The sequence below is a fragment of the Poecile atricapillus genome, chromosome 4 (genome assembly GCF_030490865.1).
Source record: "Poecile atricapillus isolate bPoeAtr1 chromosome 4, bPoeAtr1.hap1, whole genome shotgun sequence".
NCBI lineage: Eukaryota > Metazoa > Chordata > Aves > Passeriformes > Paridae > Poecile > Poecile atricapillus.
The window spans coordinates 58,883,486-58,905,486 of record NC_081252.1 but is presented as its reverse complement, the minus strand read 5'-3'; the positions used below and the strand labels follow the sequence as shown (position 1 = coordinate 58,905,486).

At 38.6% G+C, this 22,001-nt stretch overlaps 1 long non-coding RNA gene across 1 annotated transcript; it reads right to left on the bottom strand.

The window, feature by feature from the left end:
- Positions 1-1,409: 1,409 nt before the first annotated feature.
- Positions 1,410-21,907, bottom strand: LOC131578581 (uncharacterized). Its single transcript, XR_009277533.1, has 3 exons — positions 21,541-21,907; positions 7,809-7,879; positions 1,410-6,199 (listed from the first exon to the last, which is right to left on the bottom strand). It is a non-coding gene; the product is annotated as an uncharacterized LOC131578581 (long non-coding RNA).
- Between the last annotated feature and the right edge of the window lie 94 nt (positions 21,908-22,001).

Sequence of the window (22,001 nt, the reverse complement as noted above, 5' to 3'; positions counted from 1 at the left end):
GTAAGGCAAGAACACCTTATTGGAGAACCAAGAAGGTGTGAAATGACATTTAGTTAAGAGACTGTAGTGTAGATTAAAGAGACATTAAAGTGCTGGTTTTCAGCTAAGAGCAGAATCTAAATTAAAATCCCAAGTTTGCAGGGGAGAAAACAGGACTAATTTGATATATATAAGTGTAACTATAAAACCAATCTACTAGGTACTTACAGCAACACTGCAGTGAAGACAGTAGTTGGAATATGACAGAAGGCATAAAAGACCTAGCATTTATATTGTGAACTTGGTTAAGAAATGAACTCAAATGTTTTTTTTATGAAGCTCATCCAGTCACTTCATTGGATTCTACTGGTCTGCTATGATGTACCTATAAGTTGGGTCTCTGGAATTGTAAGCTTTACTTTGTGCCTGGACTGCCTCCAGCTATCATTTCTGGGTCTAATTCATTCTATTAAATAGAACATTATGGGCTTCTTGCTTTACTTGTAAATAGGAGACAGTCTTACAAAAGAAAGCTCCTAAACTAACCCTTCCCATATGTTTGTTCTTGAGGGCCATTTCACTTTTAGTCTAATGACTTCAAGCTACTGGAAGCAGACAACATTCAATACCTGATTTTTATGTATTTCACATAAACCAAGATATACAGTTTTATGCAAAACATGCAACATCTCCATCTCCACCCTCTTCCTCAGAATCCCAAAAATCTTACTGACCTTTGAATTACAGGTTGCTCTTGCTGTAATGTATTACCCAGATAGAGTCCTTTAAATGCTGTGCTTTGTTTCTTTCGCTTTCTCCAGTGTTTCTGTTATCTTGGAAGTCCTTAACTAAATCCATACCTGTGTGACTCCCTGCTTCTCAAGCCTTTTTTTCTTTTTTTTACTTTATACATTCTCTTTCTTTGTTTCAAGGGTTTTTCTAGTCCTTAAAACTCTTAATTGTCATCTGCAGACAACTAGAGAAAACCTGTTTTGCTGTGATTGAACCCATTTGATTGTGATGAACTCATTGCACAGTTTTGGTTGGAGAAGAGTAATTTCTAGTAACAGTTTTAATGCTCGTATTCAAGCCCACTATCCTGCCTCCTTGACCCAAGGAGGAAGTAGAAAGGGTATCTTAAACAATGATGTAAATATGCAGCAAGACCACAGTCCAGAACAGGATTTATAAACACAGAGACAAATTCCCGAATGAAAGTAACATTATTAATCATTGTGGTCATTCTGAAACAGGAGCTGCTCTGTAGTACTAAGTATTCAATTGTTTTCTTTCACTGGATTTTTGTTCATTGACAACAATGATGATTAATAACAGTCTGGCCAATAGTGTTACTTGCATTCCAGAAGATTAAGTGCTACAACATCTAGCAAAAGAGAACAAAACAAAAACACAGACATATGGGTTGTTAAAATAGTATTTTATTCAACAGTAGTGATACTCTAACAAGAAGTACATCCTCTGATTGTAATGGATAGTCAGATGGTTGAAACAATTAATCTGGGTTCCATGTATAAAAATGAAAGAGCCTGATGCACCAGAAATCATTAGGATTTAAAGTAAGTAGAACTTTCTCTGTTTCAGAATTCAAAGGGCGAGGGTGTTTTTCAAGCTGCTAAAATACCATGGGTTGTTAATACTGCTAAAGACAGTCATCAGCCTTCTTGTTCCCTCTAAGCTAAAGCACACATTTCCCGCTTAGTTTCAGACAAAGTTTCATGAGTTTCTATTTTTCTGAGAACTTAAGATAACTCTTCTGGAACTCAATTTAATTTTGACATCCTATTCATCTTCCTGCTTATTTCCCATCACTGACCCTGATCTTATTAAAAAAACCTCAGAGAATGTCAGCAACTGCAGGGTGGGGTTTTTTGACAAGTTACTCTGGAATGTGTTTAATGCCCTAAAATTGTCATTGATTGAAACTAGCAATTCTAAATGAGCAATTGAAAACTAATTTCCCTCTATTATTTATTTCTGTTTCTCTCCAGCCATATATTTGGCACTCCTGGGATGATTTCAAGATGGACAGCCCCATGCCCATTAGGGACACATCTTTCTTTATCCTAGTGCCTGATTTAGCCTCTTTCGGGTTATAAGATCAGGATGTTTCTATGGCACAATGGACTAACTGGGCCAGCTGAAAAGACTAAGCACAGGTCCTGTTCCATGGAATAAGGGCACCACAAAGAAACACAAAGCTGATCATACCCTCTGCATATGTGTGTTTAATATATAATATAAAACCTAGTGAGGAGTGTCAGGACAGGATAAGCTAAATGCAAATATCTAGACAGTGGTGTTTCCCTGTGGTAAAGTCATTCATCCTCTAGTGACCTGCAGCTTGGACTTTTCAAGACTACTCTTGAGTTAAAAATCCTGGATTATTTCTTTCCATAAGTTTGTCAGGTGCTTTCTGAACATATGCAAAATTTGGCAGTAACCACATGGACCTCCTGTGACAGTGAAGTCCACAGTTTGACTGTTCACAGCGTCCCAAAACTTCCTCCTTTTGTGTCTGAGACATCCTAGACAGTTAGATTTTATGTCCTTTATTTTGGTATTATATTACTCAGTGAATAATAATTTTCTACCTGTCTCCTCTTTCAATTTATTTTTTCTCCATATCCATCACATCTGTCCTCATTAGGTCTCCAGGCTGAACTGTTATTGCCCATTTTAGTCATTTTTCATACAGAAGTTGGTTGTCTCATAATCTTTTCTCTTTCCATCTTTTTTAATGCTGTGATGTACTTTTCAAAACTGAGGACAGAGAACTGTGTGTAATATTAAAGTTTAAACAATAGTTTAAACAGTGATATAAAAAAGTTTGCTGCTGCTGTCTTCCTTTTAGTACTTCCTGCCATCCATCTTATTTGTTCAACCAGTACAGAGAATTGAGCTAACATTATGAATATAATGTCTAGATATTTTTTGAAACACATGTCAAATTGCATTTATAAACTTCAAATATATCTGCAATTTTATTGCTGGATGGAATTGACTCTGTAGAATCCCTTGGCAACAGTCTGCCATTATTCTGGTCTTCCTTAAACTGAATAGCTTAAAATCCTCAGCAAATTTAAGCTAATTTCTAGAGCTTTTTATGCATATGCCATGAATCATAGGCAATTTTCCCTTTTTGCCACAGATTCTCTTGTGAACTCTGCTTGCTTCTTATTTCTCTTGGTTTCTCAGTCTATGGAAGAACTATGAATTGCCTGTGAATGTAAGGATGCTGCTAGGAAAGTCAAAGCTCGCCTGGAGCAGATGCTTAAAAGGGACATCAAGGGCAAGAAGAGTTCCTAATGCTGCATTCATAGTTAAAATAGTAAAAGGCTAAATGGGAAAAATGTGAGATTTACATCTTTTAAATATCCACTCTTAATTTTCACTTTCTGTTGGATTTTGGAATTCAAACCAGGTTTTTGAATATAGGTACATCATAGGCTTCTGTGCTGGTTTACTGGTAGCAAAGTTTCGAACCAGATCTTCTGGTAGTACAGAGTTGCTTTTCTCCTCTGGGATGTCTGGCTTTCTCTCCACTAAACAATCATTCATTATATCAAAAAACTTAACCTTGGCATCATATTGTGTCTCTGACATCTTAATTTACATCCTAATTTACTACTGAAGTACCCTATCATAATAGCCTCTTGGATCTTGCTGTTTGTCACAATGAGGTATTATAACTAACCTGAACAGGTGGCTGATGTCAACAGGCAGTGCAGGCATTTTTCTGTGTAGGTGCAGAGTAAAGATCTGTACAGAATCCATACTATCTGTTGATATCCTTAAATTAATCAGAAAGTTTAACTCTTTGAATGCTGTCACATGCTGTACCACTACTTGCTCTCCAGGAAATCTTTATCTTTCCTGAAGACTTTGCCCCCCTGACAACACACAGTTAGAGCACAAGTCTTACGAGGAACAGCTGAGGGATTTGAATTTGTTAAGTCTGGAGAAAAGGAGGCTCAGGGAAGACTTTATCACTCTCTATAACTACCTGAAAGGAGGTTTTAGCCAGGTGGGGGTTGGCCTCTGCTCCCAGGTAACAGGATGAGAGGAAATTGTCTCAGATTGCACCAGGAGAGGTTTAGATTGGGCATCAGGCAAAATTGCTTCATGGAAAGGATCACCAAGCATTGGAACAGGCCACCCAGGGAAGTGGTTGAGTCACCACTGCTGGAGGTATTTAAAAGACATGCAGGTGTGGCACTTGGGGAAGTGTTTAGCCGTGGGTTTGGCAGTGTTGGATTTACAGCTGGACTCGATGCTAAAGGTATTTTTCAATCTAAATGGGTCTATGATGCTAAAATTCTAATTATTGTATTTCCATAAAGTTTATGATATTCCAAATTCATGTTTGAAGCCACAAAATCCTCTTTTTTAGGCTTCTAGCATTTGTAAAGCAGTGACAGTCCTTAGTCCAGATGACGTTTGGTCACCTGACCTTACTATGAGCTGGTTTAATTTTTTCAGCTTTTAATGTGTTCTAGCTTTGAGATTACAGCATCTCTATGGTTTCAGCTGAAGAGCATATCCAGAAAACTGTGATTTTCTACTTTTATATTTTTTCTCTTTATTTTAAAAATTCCCCAGTCATCTTTCTAATTTTAAATGCCATTTCACTGTTTCCATTTTGTTTTTAATGAAGTTATTTTTGCTTCCAAAATCTTAGTTATTCAGTGGATATGTGCAGAATGTTAATATTTTTTACCAAAGGTGAGCCCATATGCCAGAATGGTTCCCAATTAGAAAACTTCAAAACACAGCTGCAGAGGAGTAGCTATGTAGTATCTGCTTTCACTTTTTCAAAGAACGACATGCTGCCAAAAGGAGACTGAGGATGATAAACATTCAAAATAATGGAGAGACAAATTTTTAAAAAAAGCAAATAGGCAATACTTACCTGTAAACTTAATACTGATTCCTTGTGGTTTTTATGTAGTCAAAATCCTCAAAAAGATTTTCTCTTTTGATAGCTTATTGAGTTATTTGGCAGGGCAGGAGTGTTTCATCTGAAGTGCTGGTAGAAATGTGAATTCTACTATTACACCTTTATGGTTCTTTTGCCTTACAGAAACCCAACCAAAATCAAGAAATGTGTCAAATTATTCCTGAACTTCAATAAAGGTTTGTTTCCACTTTCCTTCCTACAATATGCAAGAAAGGCTTTTGTCTGGACTGTTTTTTCTATCCTGGATTTTCACTCTATCTACCTTTGAACAGAATATTTTGGATCTGCATGAATTCCTACATTCTCTTCATAATTTGTACAGACTTTTCTCACGGTATTAGGTAGCAAATGCAAAAGCATCAGAGAGAACATCTTATTAGGAGCTAAACTTTAATCCTTTGTAAACAGTTAACTGCAGAGCTGTGTGTATTATTTTGACAGATACATATACTATGCCTCAAAGCCACCGTTACTTGAAAAATACCAACATAAATCCATCCCTCTGAATACTTTCCATATTATTTCCAGCTTAATACAATACCCAAATGCATTCTGTGAAGTAGGTCCATGCTGCAGCTAAGGTTTATTATTACAGATATATCACAGAGGCATACCCCAGCTATCTTTCAGATGGAGAAACTTCAGCAGAAAGTCTGTGTGCAGGGGTTCAAGGAAACAAATATCTGAGGATGTATTTTGACAGTAAAATGGCATTGAAGCAGCTAGACTGCTAGGCTGTCTCTGCAGTTAAAGGTAGACTGGATAGGTCATATCTTAATGTCAGTGCGGATAAACAATAAGAAATTAAAATAAAAGGGAGGAGAAAGAAGGATTAACTAGTGTGGTAGCTCTTTCTATTTCCCCCCCCCCATTAGAGATGCACTGATTTTCAGAAATACCTAAGGACTGACTTACAGGCTGCTAATGGCACCTGCCAACAAGCAATGACAAGAATTGCTTGTATGGACCATCAAGAGCTTACAGACCAGTAGCTAAATAGCAGTGCACACCTTCTGAATCAGGAAATAGTCCAAGGTCTGGAGCTTCATCTTTAGCCAATGTTTTCTGTTCTTCATCTCCTTCTTTATATCTCCTTCCAAGCTGTTAAAGGAGGCTTTTCCAACCATTTTATTGCCTCTTGCTTTTTTGTCTTCCAATGAAAATATTGGTCCTTTCAGTATGGGCAGGAGATTCTGTGTCCTTAAAGTGACTCTTTGCATCAGAAGCTCCCTCCGTATTGCCCTGGGATGTCAAAAAGAAACCATTCTCAAAGGCAAATATAGCATATCACTAAATGAGGAAAGGAGAGGCTGTGAAGGGACATAATCTGAAATACATTAGAATATGTGTGCACATAGGTGTTAAGAGGAAAAAGAGGGACTTCCTCAGCTATCCTGTACCAGTCATTTCAATGATCCTTTGTTTCAACATTTCCTTTAAACATTTAGTGTATTAATAGATGAGTCCTTTGGTGTTTTGTTGGGTTTTTGGGTAGTTTTGAGCAAACCGTGAATGCTGCAGCTAAAAATCATACAAAGACAGCAGAAAGCAAGCTAGAACAAAGATGAAAGTACAGGGAAGCACAAAGGAAGTAATATAATGGAATATTTCTCTTTTTTAATATTCACCTGGAGCCAAAGAGAATTATATTCCACACACATATAAATTCATCGTTGAGTCAATGTCTCAATAAAACAAAAACATCTGATGCTTGTATCTCTTCAAAAGCTTAGTATATACCATACTGTCACTTGAAATGTTGACATCAAGGACTTTAAAGGTGGATTGATAGTCAAGGCAGGGACTTCTCTAAAGATTGGTGACCTTTCCTCCAAACCTTCCCCTTCCCAGTATGACCTAGAGTACTCATAAGAGCAGAACTCTGCTCTGTGCATGGAAATTTTATGAATCAGATCTAAACTAACTCCAACATTCATTTGGAAGTTCCTATATAGCCAGTGCTACATGTCTAACTCCAAGACTGAAATCCATGGATGGTAAAGGGTGCTGGTCAACAGTAAAATTCCTTAAAGGTCAGCTAAAATATTATGATGTGATACAGACTTGTGACAAAAGTTAGCTGCTCTAATTTTGCAAGATTTTTCCAAATATGAATATTTATCACTAAAGGTTCTATTCTAAGCCCATAAGGTCTCTTAGGTCATAAGCTGTGGCTTTGCCTTTGGCAGGGGGAAAGAGAAAGGAGAAAAGAAATTCCTGAAATGCATTATAGGAACATTAAAAGATGTATTTATGAGTTATCATTAGTAATTATTATTTTAAGTGTTGGGAGTAAACACTTTTAAATGCCACTAAACCTGCATTTGCAGGATGTAATTCTGGTCTGATTTACACTATTCAACTCTCATTTAACAGAACAAAGTTACTGTCATGCACAAAAGAGCAAAAGTGCAACTACCTCTTTATTCCCTAAAAAAATCCTCCCTGCAGGGAGATACTTTCATAATAAAGCAAATTGGTATGTCCATTTGTGTATGTATCATAGGTGATCTGTTTATCAAGAAATGAAAGAACATTTCCTTCCAATTTCTGTTTTTCTTGTGATTGATATTAATTAGGTTTTCTGCAAAGCACAGCTTATCTTGAACTGAACCCAAAGCACATGAATATGTTTCTGTGCAGTAAGATTTTCTTTTCTTGAAATGAAGAATGGGATGAAGATGCTTATCTGAGATCAAACAGGCTTCAGGTAGAGTTTACATCAGCAGCACTTTGAAATTCATTGTTAGAGTATAGTTGGTATCAATAAGGAATGAGAATGGTATCCTGGATTGTGACTGCATTTATTAACTTTTTTTCCAGCAACTAAAAAGGGAAAGCTGTCACGTACCTCCAGTCATAGTCTTTTCTTCCTGAGATGAAAGAGGCAAGTATAGTTCATAATTAAAATTAATGGAATCACTGAGAAAGAAAAAAAATAAAAAATAAATCACTGAATCACTGTTAAAAATAAAAGCTTGTGAATTTGAGGTCTAATGTTAGTAACAGAGTTGAACAGAAGTTTGCAGTGTAAGGGCTGAGAGTTTACTCCACTGCCCTCTTTGTCTCCTGTCTGTATGCCATGGAGAGCTGTTCTACAGGAATGCTCTGACCAGCCAGGGCTTAGGACATCACCCTGACTGCACCAGCTCAGGTGCTGAATGCCATGCCTGTGCATCCCACTGCCAAGCTACCATGTCCCATTTCTCAAAGTGGAGCACCACACTAAGACTCTCCTAGTACTTGATAGAGCCTGTTTATACCTAATATTATAGTAGAGTCTTATTCTGAGCCTTGTTTTAGGAAGGTTCTAGGTACAGATGCTAAATCTTTCTTTTCTATTGTACTAGCCAATATCCTCTGATGGAATATTATGAAATAGATCCAGTGAGTTAATTTAATTCTCTCTTTACACCACACTGATGTAGGCTCTTTTTCCCCTTCAGCTTCCCTCTAATCCCCTGCTTAGTGGTTGTGCAGCTGCCTTCACCCCTCACTGAGCTCGTTGTGCTCACACAGCCCATGCAGCTATCGCCCTCTCCTTCCTGTGCAAGCCCTGGTTTTCTCAAATCACCTCTCTGCTAGAGCTTCACCACTCCACCACTGGCAAAATAGTTTACACTACTCTGTTGTGTACAAGTGCAGCTTATCCCAGTAGTGACACCTTTAAATCCCAGGACAGTTAAACCCTTCAATAGTGTGGTCATGTATGACATGTAACTAGATAGATGTATTACCCAGCAAGCATTTCTCCTGCTCTAGGATTCAGAGAGAAGAGCTTTTGCCAGCTTCCAACATCATTGCCTTTCTCCTTCGGCATCTTTGTTCCCCCCCCCTTTCTCTTTTTAGCAGCATCCATTTGTTCCATGTACCAGTACTTTCACCATCACTCTGCCACTTACGGTAGTTACTAATTTCTTAATAAAAGAGAATAGCTGCAAATTAGGGCTGCCATATGGCTTTTATTACTAGAGAATGAGCCTTTTCCTATCCCTTATTTTTATTGTACCAAAGAAATGCTGAAAAAAAGAAACAATATGGTTTGTGTATTTCTTTTGGTCTCAGAGTCCCAGAAAGGGCCACTCTGCTTTACAGCTGAAAGAAGTGATTTAGTTTCCATGCTAAATCACTCTTCAACTTCTCCTAAGCATAGACAGCCAATTGTGCCTAATCGTGTGTGGTAGTTCAGTGATATGGACTACTGTTCATTGGGGATTGAGCTGCTCATTTTAGTTAGGACCAAAAATTGAACTCAAACCAAGGTCCCAAAGAATAAAGCATGTGTTTTATACATTAAGTCATTCCTCCTTTCTTACTTGGCCCGTGAAATGAATCAGGGAAAGATTATTTTCTGGGTAAATTGGTAGTAAAACCCTGATGCAGACAGTTCCACCATTTGATTGCAGCCTGACTTCCACTTATTGAATATCACATCAGGCAGTGGTTCAGGGGTTTCATATGACAGCTTTAAAATCTGCAAAGTTTTCAAAGGTACTTACTACATTGTGATCAGGTCACAGATCTAAATGTCAGTATTGTATGCCTGATTTGCGCATTTCAAAACGATTTAGTAATTTTTTCATTTTATCTGCATGCATGAAGTGATTTGGAATACAGAAACAATTTGGAATCATATTTAGTTTGTAACAGTTCAATTAACGTAAGTGCTGAAACATGCTTCTTTCTTAGTAACTAGTTTAATTGGTTACTATTGCAAGAATAGGTTTTGAGAGAATGCCTAAAAGGCCAGGGGCAAAGTAAAGCCCACTCTAGAGAATCCATGTTCCTGCATAGGCATGTGTGAAAAAGAAATAGCAAACAGTCTTTGGGGTCACGGTGTAATGTATGATTGCCAGTGGGAAAAGGAGCAAGAAAATGGACCTAGTAGCAACTGCTTTTCTTTGACATAGTTACTAGCATAACTTCAGTTCCCTTTGGCTATTTTTATTACTGTTTGATAAGCAAGAATGGTAAAGCACAACAAGGTCACAAAAATTTAATGGTTCATTATATAAATCATATATTTAAACCTTGGTCTGAGCAATAAGTACAAGGATAAGGTAAAATAATATAGTAGTGTGATTTATAGGACATTACAATGTGCCATTGTTAGGAAGTGTTTGTCTAATTAATTTAAGGAAACATCTGCTTTTCTTTTGAAAGTCCGACTTTTATTTTGCTAGACCCAGAGATCTATTTTTTTTAATGGATTTGCACTTTGAAGCTTTTTTTTTCCCTTAGGTTTAAAAATAAAAAGGACATAACTTCTTCAGAATTAGTAAATCACTACGAACATTAATTCTCTTCTGTTACCAATGAATAAGGAAAAAAAACCTGCATGGATTTTGGTATCTCTGTATCACTGCAAAGGAGTGCCTGGGATTTTGGTGAGATTTTAAAACTTCATTTCTTTCTCTCACAAATCTGAATCATAGCTCAGTGCAATGAAATAATGAATGTCTATGTTGGATTCTGGGCAGAAGAGAGGACTTGGAGCTGTATTTCTGTATTTCAAACTCTTCCAGCCACAGGCTTTTTGCTGCAGTAATCCAGCTGCAGTTGGCTCAGAGCACTGACTGTGCCCACATTGCTACAAGGAAGAAGTGATGTCATTCCTCTCTGAGATACTGGGAAGGAGGAAAACGAGTAATATCCTTCTTTATGGGGTGGAGACTCTACATATCAAAACTTCCTTTGGTTCTTCAAGAATGGGCAAGTTATTGAGTGCTATTTATTTGGCACACAGAGGACTCATACACATGTTTAATAAATAAATGAGCATGTACTCTCCTCATTAGGTAATGACAAACACAGCTACTGCCAGGGGCTGAGGTAAGGTATACCACAAGAGTAGGTGTCATTACATATGATTTCATCCATCCAAATTTTAGGTCTCTAAATCATCCCGTCCTTCCTATGTAATTAATGAAGAGGAATCAGTACCTCAAGTGACAACAATTCACTCCTAATCATTGTAAAAGCTGCATGGGCTACGAGAGTTAGGAAATGGCACAGAAAGTCCCCTGACTGGGAGCAAGTCTTGGAACCTGACTAGAGTAGTTCTAGACCTAAGACTAGGTGAACTACAGCCAGTACACAGCCTATACATTCTGAAAGTGTATAGGCAATGCACTCTGCAAGGATAAAGTCAGTCAATCCTTTAAGTGAGAGTATATCTTGACAAAAAAAGGAACTCATATTGTTGCCATAATCAGATTTAGATATACTCTTGGCTTTCAGATAGTATGTTAATAGATAACAATGACGTAATGTTGTAAAGATGTGGTATGATAATAATGATGCAGGACAAACTCAAATTTCAACTAAATAAGCTTGGAAAATGAGGATTATATAGTATGTATCCTGAATTCACTAATAAGATTAATAAATTCAATATATGGGAGTTACAGTTTCTTAATTCAAGAAAATTAATTAAGAAACTTTATTGTGAATAGCTATTAACTGTTGGTTGCATCTTGATGAGTTTAACTGAAATAGCAGTAACATAATTTTGGATATTGTTTTAAAGATTATTTATCTTTTCATTAATTAAAAAGTTGAGCTGACTCTCAAGGAAAAAAAAGGTCTTTTTTTAAAAAATGAAAGTTTCCTTTTTAAAATGTTTTCTTCTGCGGTAAGAGACGGGTTCAATAAATCTGTTGGGCTATCTTTAGATTATGGTTTTGACCATGAGACTGACAGAAGTTGGGCTTCTGGTAACTGGAGCTGCAGGGCTGGGGAGGAGCAGAGATGGGCCCATGGGTCCACCACAAAGGTGGGAGCTTCTTCTTCTTCTTTCTGGGGAGATTTTGCATAACTCAACACAGACATACCCAAATGCACAAGCTCACACTGAAAACTTTTATCTACCAATGGTATCAGTTCAGTTCCCAGCTCAAGGCACAAAATGAATCCAGAAGTCAACTGATCCAGGAGCAGTGATCTAAACTGGACAAGACTGAAAAATCTGTCATTTTTCAAGAGAAATAACCCCACCTGTCCCATCAAGGGCTGCATTACATGATGGGTCAAGAGGAGCACTAGATGAGAGCAACAAAGTGCCTGTAGATAAATCTAGACAAATACCTGATGAATAAGAAGCTGTTGTGACCACAAAGATGGAGACTGGAAACAAAAGACAAGGAGAAGATGAGAAAGAAATGAACAGAGAGAACACTGCAGGTTTTCTCAGCCTGTGATCCAAGAGCCTCTCAAGTTAACTTTCACCAGAACTCTGGAGGATAATTAAGGAAAGTAAGTATGCATGTAACAGATAACATTTTGTGACAGAGGTGCCCACTACTCCACTGGAAAATTCTTAGGGACTAAAAGTTGGCAAAAGCTAAAAAAACTGGTTTTAGAATTACTTTCCAGCAACCTGCTTTCTCCCATAGCTGAACCCAAGTTTTGATTGTGCCCCTTGGCCTAATATTTGGCCTTTGTTTTCTTATGTAAATCAGGATGCTTAGTACAAATTAGCATTATGGAAAAACAATTGCCATCCAAATTAATATTGTGCCTTTCATTTAACACCAAACCTGCTGGGCTTTTTTAGATAAACCCTGCATCAACTTAGCTATAGTGTTTATGACTAAATTGATTCATTTTTTTTGGCACAGTACGCCCATTTCTCCAATTGCATAATGCCAGTAGCAATTCACATCTATCAGACCATCCTCAAGGGTCATCTGGGGTTTCTCCTGTGAAAGGTATTAAGCAACTCCTTCCAGAATTTGTTCTCCTTATTCAAACTGGGAATATTTTCAGAATAAAGATATATGCACATATATGCACACATATGCATGTGTTTATATGTGTGTATATATATTTACACACTGTTAGTACGTGCCACTAGACACAAATAGTTTTATTTTTATTTACTTTGTTAATTGCCTCCATTTATATACCTGCAATTTACCTAGATATTACTGGAAGGGAGCACCACATAATAAGGAAAATACACAGAGAGGGAAAGTAGAACAATGTTTGAGTGCAAAAGGATGCCAAAAATAAATCCAGAAGAGGTTTTTAATCAGATCTTCAGCCAAATGGGCTGGCTGGAGACTGTGCTTTGCCCCAATACATAATTGCTATGAAGTTCAATGAGGAGGCAGGAAAAGTCCTTTGTTACATATGCCCTAGGAAAGTAAATTTAAAAAAATGATATAAATGATGTCTTTTCAAAGTAATATGATGAAAATTTTGATGTTATAACTCTGAAGACTTCTGATGAATATTTTATCCTCAAAGAGCACTTAATTCACAAAGAAATATCTCTCTAGCAAAGTAACCCAAAGCCTTGAAAAACAATGTGAGCATTTGCAAAGATTTTGTAGTATCACCAGAGAGGTCTAAATATGTAGACTGAAAAGCATGAACATCTTTGGAACAAACTTGACTTTGGGATCCCAGATAAAGCACTTTGCCAGAGCCCATTTTTTCAGTGATTTCATCAAGGAGGTGATTTCATCAAAAGCTGAAGGAAAGCTAGTGTAATGCTGAAGTGATAAAAACACAAGGAAGAAATTGTAAAGCCATTGAAGAGTGCAGCAGGGGTATCTTCAAATCTTTAAATACTTTTTTCCTTAATAATAGACAATCAGTAGAACTGAGCAATTATCTCCCTTTACAGATCTGAATAAAAAGATTTCTTAAATGGAAGTAGATAGATCTTATTAAATAAATAGTATAGTGTCACATATTGTAAATGGAAAGTCAGACATCAACAGAAATGACATACACTACTTACCCCTGAAGGGCCATGGTACCAACACCCAAAAATAGACTGGGAACTTTCAGTGCTGAGCCTCTATGCAACACAGTACAAAACTTAGACTTTAGAGTAAGTAAGTGTTAGTGTGGGTGTCCTGGGCACTCCTGCAGGACTCAACATGCTACCACCATTTTCCTCAAAGCTGTAGTGATTTAAGGTGACCTAGGAAGGCTGTGCTGAGAACCCACCTGGTGTTGCTACATGTAATGTGAACTATTCCAGTTTAGAGACACTATTGAAAAGTACCAAAATGTGCTGTAATAAATAAACAATCAAACAAATAAATACAATTCTTAAATACAGGAGCTGAAACAAATTCTTAAAATGTCATCACTGTTAACTGAAGGGGTTGAAGGAGACCATTTACTGATTTATGACCAGGGACTGGAAATGGCATTTAAAATACTGCAGCCAGCTATAAATTTAATCACAATGTGAACATATGAAAATGGGGGGAAAAAATCAACCCCTTTTTCAGCTGTGAGATCTAGCCCTGTCTAAATGGAGAAAGGGGTTCATAGCAGTTTGTTAGCTAAAAGTAATTCTTACCAGTTCACATATCTTGGACTGGCTGATACACCATCCCAGATTCTAGGACACTACAATTTCCTTCATGTTGAAATAGTGCCTGATTATACCATCATCATGCCAAGCCTGGCACTTGTTGGATCCCCAGGCCAGTTTCTGTTCCTGAGAAGAAGCCAAGATGGTGTGGAAGTGCTTTGGACTCCACAGTCTTGGGGACTAAGGACACCTACAGAGCAACTTCAATGGATGCCAGTTCAGTGTGAGTGAAAAACAGGCACAGCTGCTTTCCATCTTTTAGCTGGTCATGGGCTCATTGGGTTAAACTCTGAGAGTCTTAGTCTGCCCATTACTAATAGTTCATGGAGCACACAAATCTGTTTCTAAATAACATCTTAAGGAACAATTATTTCTTTCTCGGACAGTCCTGAATTAAGTTACTGTAACTGCAAAGCTATAAATTACCACAAGTTAAGCTGGAACTGTGTATTTCATACCAGTTTCTGAACAACGGTGTGGACACCAGTGAGCTGCCATGACCACAGAGCCCAAGGCATTCCTTTTGACTCCACTCATGATGGTTACCCTGTCAGGAACGCTTTTTGCAATACTCTCAGCCAGAGCACAACTGAAATCAGAATTTCTTGCTGGCCTAAAGGACAATTCTTCTGCAATATAAGGGTGTAGATATAGCCCATGGCCTTGTTTGGAGAGAAAACTATTATTGCAGTCTATGCAGTCTATGTTTTATTGTTGTAGGTGACAAATCTCAGATGAGGGCTCTACATGCTTATACATATTTTAAATATCAGGGTAATGATATGCATATGTGCATATATATAATCCTACTTATCTGGTATATATGCAGGCATGTGCATATGCTGGCTGAAGAGCAGGCATGACAGAAGGGTTTCTGAAGATTAAACACACCTTAAAAGATTAGATATTAAACAAGTTTTACAGCCCTTGTAAAGGAACCAAAGATCCGTATGACTTTCAGTTTGACCAAAGGAATATTTTCCTTGGCATTACCTGAACCTGTGTGAGCAAAATGGAACAATGAAAATATTGCTCAATGTTTCTCTCTGCACACAAGTAGTTCCAAGAACCAGATACTGCCCTTGGCAATATAATATAATAAAGACAGATATAACCAGGAAACAGAGAGAAAACATCTTCTGTTCCTCTGAGAAGAGCCACTTTAACAGGATTTGACAATCCACTTTCCCACATTCAGAGGTGCTTGAATTGACAACAGTACTTTTCTGTGGCAAAGGACAAACTCTGGTGCTGACCATACTCCTGCTGCACTATGTTCTCATTATCATCAAAAGGTATGACTCATTCCTCTAGCTACAACACTAACCAGCATAATAACAGATGCATTTCCATGCTCCCCATTAATCTGCATCTTTCAAAGAAGTTCAGATTATTGCCTTGACCAGTTAAACCAAACTTTTTGTTTCTCCATCTTAAGCATTTTAGACTTCTGAACATACTAATTTCCTGTCTTGTAGAACTGTCCCATGCACACTGTGGCAGAGAAAAAATCCAACCCTAAATCTAAATAAGAATAATGAAATCCCTTAATTAACATTACTATTAGAGAATAAGAATAGCATCTGTGTGTTAGATACAATCAACACAAATAAGTCAGAAGAATCTCCAGTCTCATATTAAGATGTAAATCATCTATTTATTACTTTGTGGAAATGTTCCATTGCTATTTGCACAATGATTAAGAGTAGTTTTCAGAAAATAAATCTTTCTCTTAATAGTGCAAAGAATGAGAAGGATGTGAGAATAAATGTGAGTTTAAGGGGATCCTAAAGTCCTCCCATGAGCTTGGATTAGATTTATGTGCAATGTGAATAAAAAATGTATAGGACAGCACAGGATTCACTTTGTTGTTGGTTCCCATTCCATTTGTTTAGTCTAACTGTATTCTTTGCCTCCCAGAAATATAGTGAGTCTGGCATTGTTGAGCAAGTGAGGGAATAAACTGTCAGTCAGCAGCTATTTGAGGCAGCTTAACCTCATCCAATCTCATCAGACCCAACACTGTGTAGCAAGACCAGTGCCATGAGACTTGGAGTAAAAGCATAAATGCTACCTGCAAAGCTGCTTCTGCAAGGAAGAGGCATTCTAGGAGTCTCACTACAGAGCACTTTTTATTGCTATGCCTTTTCCATTTTTAAATGATTAAGTTCTTCAATTATGTATCAGCTTCTGTACAATGTCAACAGCTTAGTAACAGGACGAGCAAGAGCCAGTGGGATTGTGATATATGTCTGATATGGCTCTTCATGCAGCTTCAGAGCTGTGAGGCTTCACACTTGATGCTTGATGTCCGTTCTCTATCTACTGTCATTAAGGTTTCCACATAAATCTCTCTACAGTTGCCTAGTTGCAAATCTGAAACTACGTATTTGTTAGATGAACAATATCATGGGGCTAGGAAATAATACCAATACTATTCAGCCATCATAGTGGAGGATTCTACTGTGGTTTTTCCCTCATTTCCTGAGAGGATTGAGACTCAGGTGCTTCTGCTTCCTGCCTGTGTTGTTCCCTCCTGGCCCTCATTCTCCAGTACCGTCTGATCACGTTAAGCCCACTTAAGCAAAGTTTGGTAGCAGGGTAGAAGCCTTCAGCATGGAGTTAATGTAGCACACCACATTTTATTTCAGGAAATCAAGGGAAGAAGCAGAGGCAGAAACACTCTCCATTATGTCTGCCACAGAGCCACCTCAGATTATTACAGATGAGAGGATCCATCCAGCACAGGGTAGTGCTGCAGTAAATGAGCCTGCACATGATCTACCTCTCAAGGAACTACTTGTGGAAGAAAAATCATATTTTCAGCTGCAGAATTATTCCAGCTGTTGACTGGGCATAGAACAGCCATTCCATGGTGTCCATCATGGTTGTACAGCCACCCTCCTGCCAGGGTGGTGGCACACTCCATCAGGCTCCTGGAAGCCCACAAGTGCCTCATGGTTGCCTTGTGCTCCCTGAATAGAGATGTCATGGGATGCTGCAGCTGGCTTTGCCATGTTGTCATGGCACAGAGATGCAAATCCAGGACTTCCCATCCTCTCCAGAGAAGGAAAAGGCCTATTGCCTACCAAAGCCCATGTCAGCCTAATCCTAACCCTCTAACACCTCAGATTTCCACAGCTTAGTTGCTGAGCTTGATCAGCAGGGCCTTAGACAAAAACAGTAGAGATCCTGCCTGGACAGTCAAATGACTCTGGCTGAAACCAGGAACGACTAGATGTCACTGCTCTGCCAGTGATGCTGCCAGCTGTGGACCCAAGAACCCTGGGACAAGGGTTCTTGTTTCCAAGCCCTTCTTGTTTTCCAGATAGCAGGAGCTGAGAACAACTAGATCACTTTCCCCCTAGGGTTCAGAAGAGCTGTGGCTCTAGGTTTTAGAACAGTACTTCTGAATGCTCTTCTTCCTTAGACCAAATACAGTTCCTCCACCTTGCAGGGAGGAACTGCATACCAGCTTCCCACCAAGAGGCTGGACAGGTGTCAGCAAAAAATCCCTCTCATACAGTCCACACATAGTGGCAACCAAGTTCCTCCCAGAGTTTGTCTGCAGGTTGTCACAGGACAACTCTGAAGTTGAGGCTGGAGATTCCTGAAGAAGCCATCACACTGTTCTCATCCAAAATGTCAGCACTGCAGAAGAGCAATGGCAGCACTTCAGCAGTGCAGTGACGTTTTGTACCCTCTGGCACACAAGGTATGTAAGTAAATGGGTTTCTGTCTAAATTCCATTGTGTGCAGATTTGTACCAAAGAATTGTTGTGATGTGCATCATTATGTCTCATTATGTGATTGCAAGTAACCTTTTGTATAGCAGACACAATCCACGTAACATGCTGTGTGACCAGTTTACAAAGCAGGGCTCCTTCAGAAGGGCGAGTAATTAATCATTATTCAGCAACAGCACTCACCACTCCATACTTGCTGGCAGGAGTGTGTAACCCAGGGCATGCTTAGCTATGACAATAAATTATTCATGCAATAGAAAACTAGTTAGCTGTGGTGCTGTTCCAGTAAATGGTTAAAACAAGAAAGCACTCCGTTAGTTTTCAAGTGTGGGGATGATTTTATTTTTTTTTTAAATAAATTTACTGCCAACACATTGCATAAACAAGCATAGGCCTGAGTTGCAAATGCAGTAGGAAAGAATTAGTATAAGGCACCAATGTGTGTTTTTCATAGTGCCAAAGTCAATAATCCAAGGATGAGAAGATCTCTTGAAGGTATAGTGCAGTAACTTTATCGCTGTAGTAATTTTATTACTTTATAAAGTACTAATTTAATAGAGAATGAAACACAGATTGTCAAAAATAAACTGCAGCAAATATTTTATTTGATGACAAGTCCTAAGAGAAATTTGCATATTCTGCTCTTTAGGAAAAGTTTTACTTCGTACTTAGCTTTGGCTTTCATTTACATTATACCTGGCTAACAATCTATCATGACGCAAATAAGACACATGAGATTATTAACATTTGATCACTGTCCACTATTTACACAAGCCAGGGTTAATGCAAAAGGCTGACGAGGGTTAGAGTTTAATCACTGATTTTGGAGAGGCTGGAACAGTACATGTTTTCTCGCCAGTTGCCTTTTCTCAGGGCAGCTCAGTTCCTCTCTACTAGCAAATAGCAGAAGAAAAGTCAGTAAAGCAAGCACAAATCCTTCTACCATATTGTACTTTGCCATGCATGTCAACCAAAGGTACATTTCATCTCAGATTTCACTGTTTACCAAACCTGTGAGTATAATTTTTTCAACTGAGCCCATTATTAATTTTTTAAAGAAATATTTACCTTTATATTAGAGTATTTTTCTCCCCATTATTCCATTTGAATTAGGAAGAGCTTAATTCATCAGATCTGGTCGCATCATTAAGATTATAGATTTCTTTTTATAAAAAGAGAATCAGAAATGCCTTTGCACAACTATTATTCCAGTAGACTGTTGAAAGCAAGCTGCAATAATTCAAAGGAATCTCAAAAGCTAAACATGTTTTGAGGAATATGCTTCCAGCTGAAGAACAAGTATTTTTAACTTCAAAATTTGTCACTGAAATAAAACACCTTTCACTTTGCTTTGGGTTCACAGACTGCTAAGATTTTGGGTTGAGGTTGTTTGACAATAAAAGCATCATTTGAGGAATGAACACCCATCAAGTGCAACATGTAAGATTTATATATGTATTCCAGCTGGTTTCCATAATTGCATTGCACAGACACCAGCCGTTTAGCAGAGCACATCATGTAGCGAAGGATGAGTTGGCTTTCTCTTTACCCGGCAGAGCAGTGTAAGGAGAGCACAGCGATGGGAAGCAGAGGACATACTCACTTCCTCTCATGGAGGATTTCATTTTCTTCTTTGCTGAGAAGACTAGTCTCCTTTGCCCTGAAGTATTAACAAATATACCAGCTCCCAATGAAGACAGGCTGCCCTATATCTATCAATAGAATCTATATAGAATCTTTTCCCTTAGGGATTAATTCAACTTTTGATTCAATCTTTCTGAGCTTTAAATTATGATGTTACAAACCTCCAAGGAACTGCTGTACTATTTGTGACCTTCTTTATTACTTTCTGCTGTTTGATAAAGCAGTGAAAATTGATTTATAGATTAGTTTGCTTGTGAACATTGAATATCAATGGTGAGAATGTGATTCATGGAAAAGCAGGAGAAGCTGGCATTGGCTAAAGTTTAATATAGCAGTTTATTAATTAATGGTGAAGGACAATAGAATAACTGCACATTAATCTTCAATGAGATTCTGGAAGTGCAATGTGAAATAATAGCAATGAATCAAGGCATCTTGCAAGAATTGGATTTAAGGTTTTCAAAACATTTTCCACAAAGAATAATTTTGTCCATTGCTTCCACTTCTCTGCCCTAAACCCCTCTCTCTTCCCCTTAAGTAAGACCTGATGGCTGTTTTTGTGTTTTCTGTAAGCATTAAAGGTTAAAGGTGGTAGGAGAGGCAGTTTTCCAAATGGAGCCTAAAATTAGGTGTTGGTTTCCATATTTGGAATCTTAGGCCCCAATCCAGGAGTCTATTTTTATTCAAAGCAGCCGAGCACTTGACTTCAATGGATCTAAAAACTCTCATGCTTAAGTGCTTTGCTGAATCAGGACAGACTTAAGCACAAATGTAAATGCTGTGCTGAATTGGGGCTCTAAATATGCGGCTTGATTTTTAAAAGTGCTGAGAGACAGCAGGTCTAATTGAAGTCGATGGGAGCTGCGAGATGCTCAGCGTTTCTGAAAATCAGGCCACTCGTAGAGGTGCCTGAATCTGATTTCAGGTGCTCAGCTTGCAGTATTCACCATGGGGAAAAATGGTGACCCAGGATAACAGGCAATGGAAAACCCTGATTTTACGCAACAGACTTTAATAATGCAAAAGGAGGAGATGGGACGCAATAGTTTCCTGGAAATCTAATGTGGAGTGCTTTTTTTGGCAAGCATCAAAAGTGCTATGCAAAAATATGAAATGAATAAACAAATGAAATTAGAAAGCCTAGTAACTGGAGAAATACTGGGCTAAATTCATGCCTTGCAGAAAAGCAGCAAGACTGATGAAGTACATCAGGAATGATTTGGCCTACTACGTTTTGAGCATTAATTTGATCAGGAGCAGTGAGTCAAGAACGCAAATCCCACAGTGAGGAACTTCACTCTACCACCCGTGCGAGAGCCAAGCAGAACAGTTTGGATTAGTAAATGGTAAAAATGCAAAAGCTAAACATTTTTGCAAGTTATGGAGCATAAATTAAACAGCAATGTTAGGAACAGAGATGAGGTGGAGGCTGGTTGTTTTGAGAAAAGCAATTTTTTCAAGTGAATTCAGTAGTCCTTTCCTTAAAAAGCACTGCCAGGCGGTTGAGCAGCTGCCCTGTGCCGCTCCTCCCATTGCAGCTGGGTCCCTGCTGAGGCGACATCCAGCGAGAAGACTCAGCCACACCATGCTGTGCTGTGAACCCCTGGAGAAGGCTGCTGTCACAGCAGGACAGGCCTGCAGCCATGGAATGGCTACCTGTGAATGAACCCTGGACAAACCAAACAAAAGTAATTCTTTCCCTACTTCTGTGCACATAAAGGAGAGGGGTGAGAATACCTTCATTCCCAGGCCCACCTGCTGCCTGCCCAGTGGCAGAGCTTCTGTGGAAGCCCATATGCTGCACACTGTATCATCCTCAAAGGAATCAGGAAAGACATACTTGTCCAGCCACCTACCTGTCTGGTCCTCCTGGTCTGTCTGCTGAGACAGAGGCTGGTGAAGGGCTCTCATGACAGGTTTACTCCCAGTACAGGTGGTTCTCATCCCAGGATGGAAGATACCGACCATTTGGCACTTCTCTACCTGCACTGGGATCCACTGTGGTCAGATAAGAAAGTCCTTAAATTCCCCACCCCCTTCTAACTCAAACCAGCAACTCTTAAACTCCACTGAGAATTTTTTGAAAGTTTTCTTACATGGTTTATGGCACAGCTCTTCAATAGACATGGGTACTCAAAGCACAGAGACACACAGCACCTTTCTACGGTCAAATATATTAAACCTGATGATGCTGTGCTCTGTACAAAGTGCAGTAATGCAGGCATGCTCTGGCTGATAATCTGAAATAAATTACAACCACTAGAAAGAGTAACAGAAAACCCACTACACAACCAATTTTGGGGGAAAAAAACCTGTC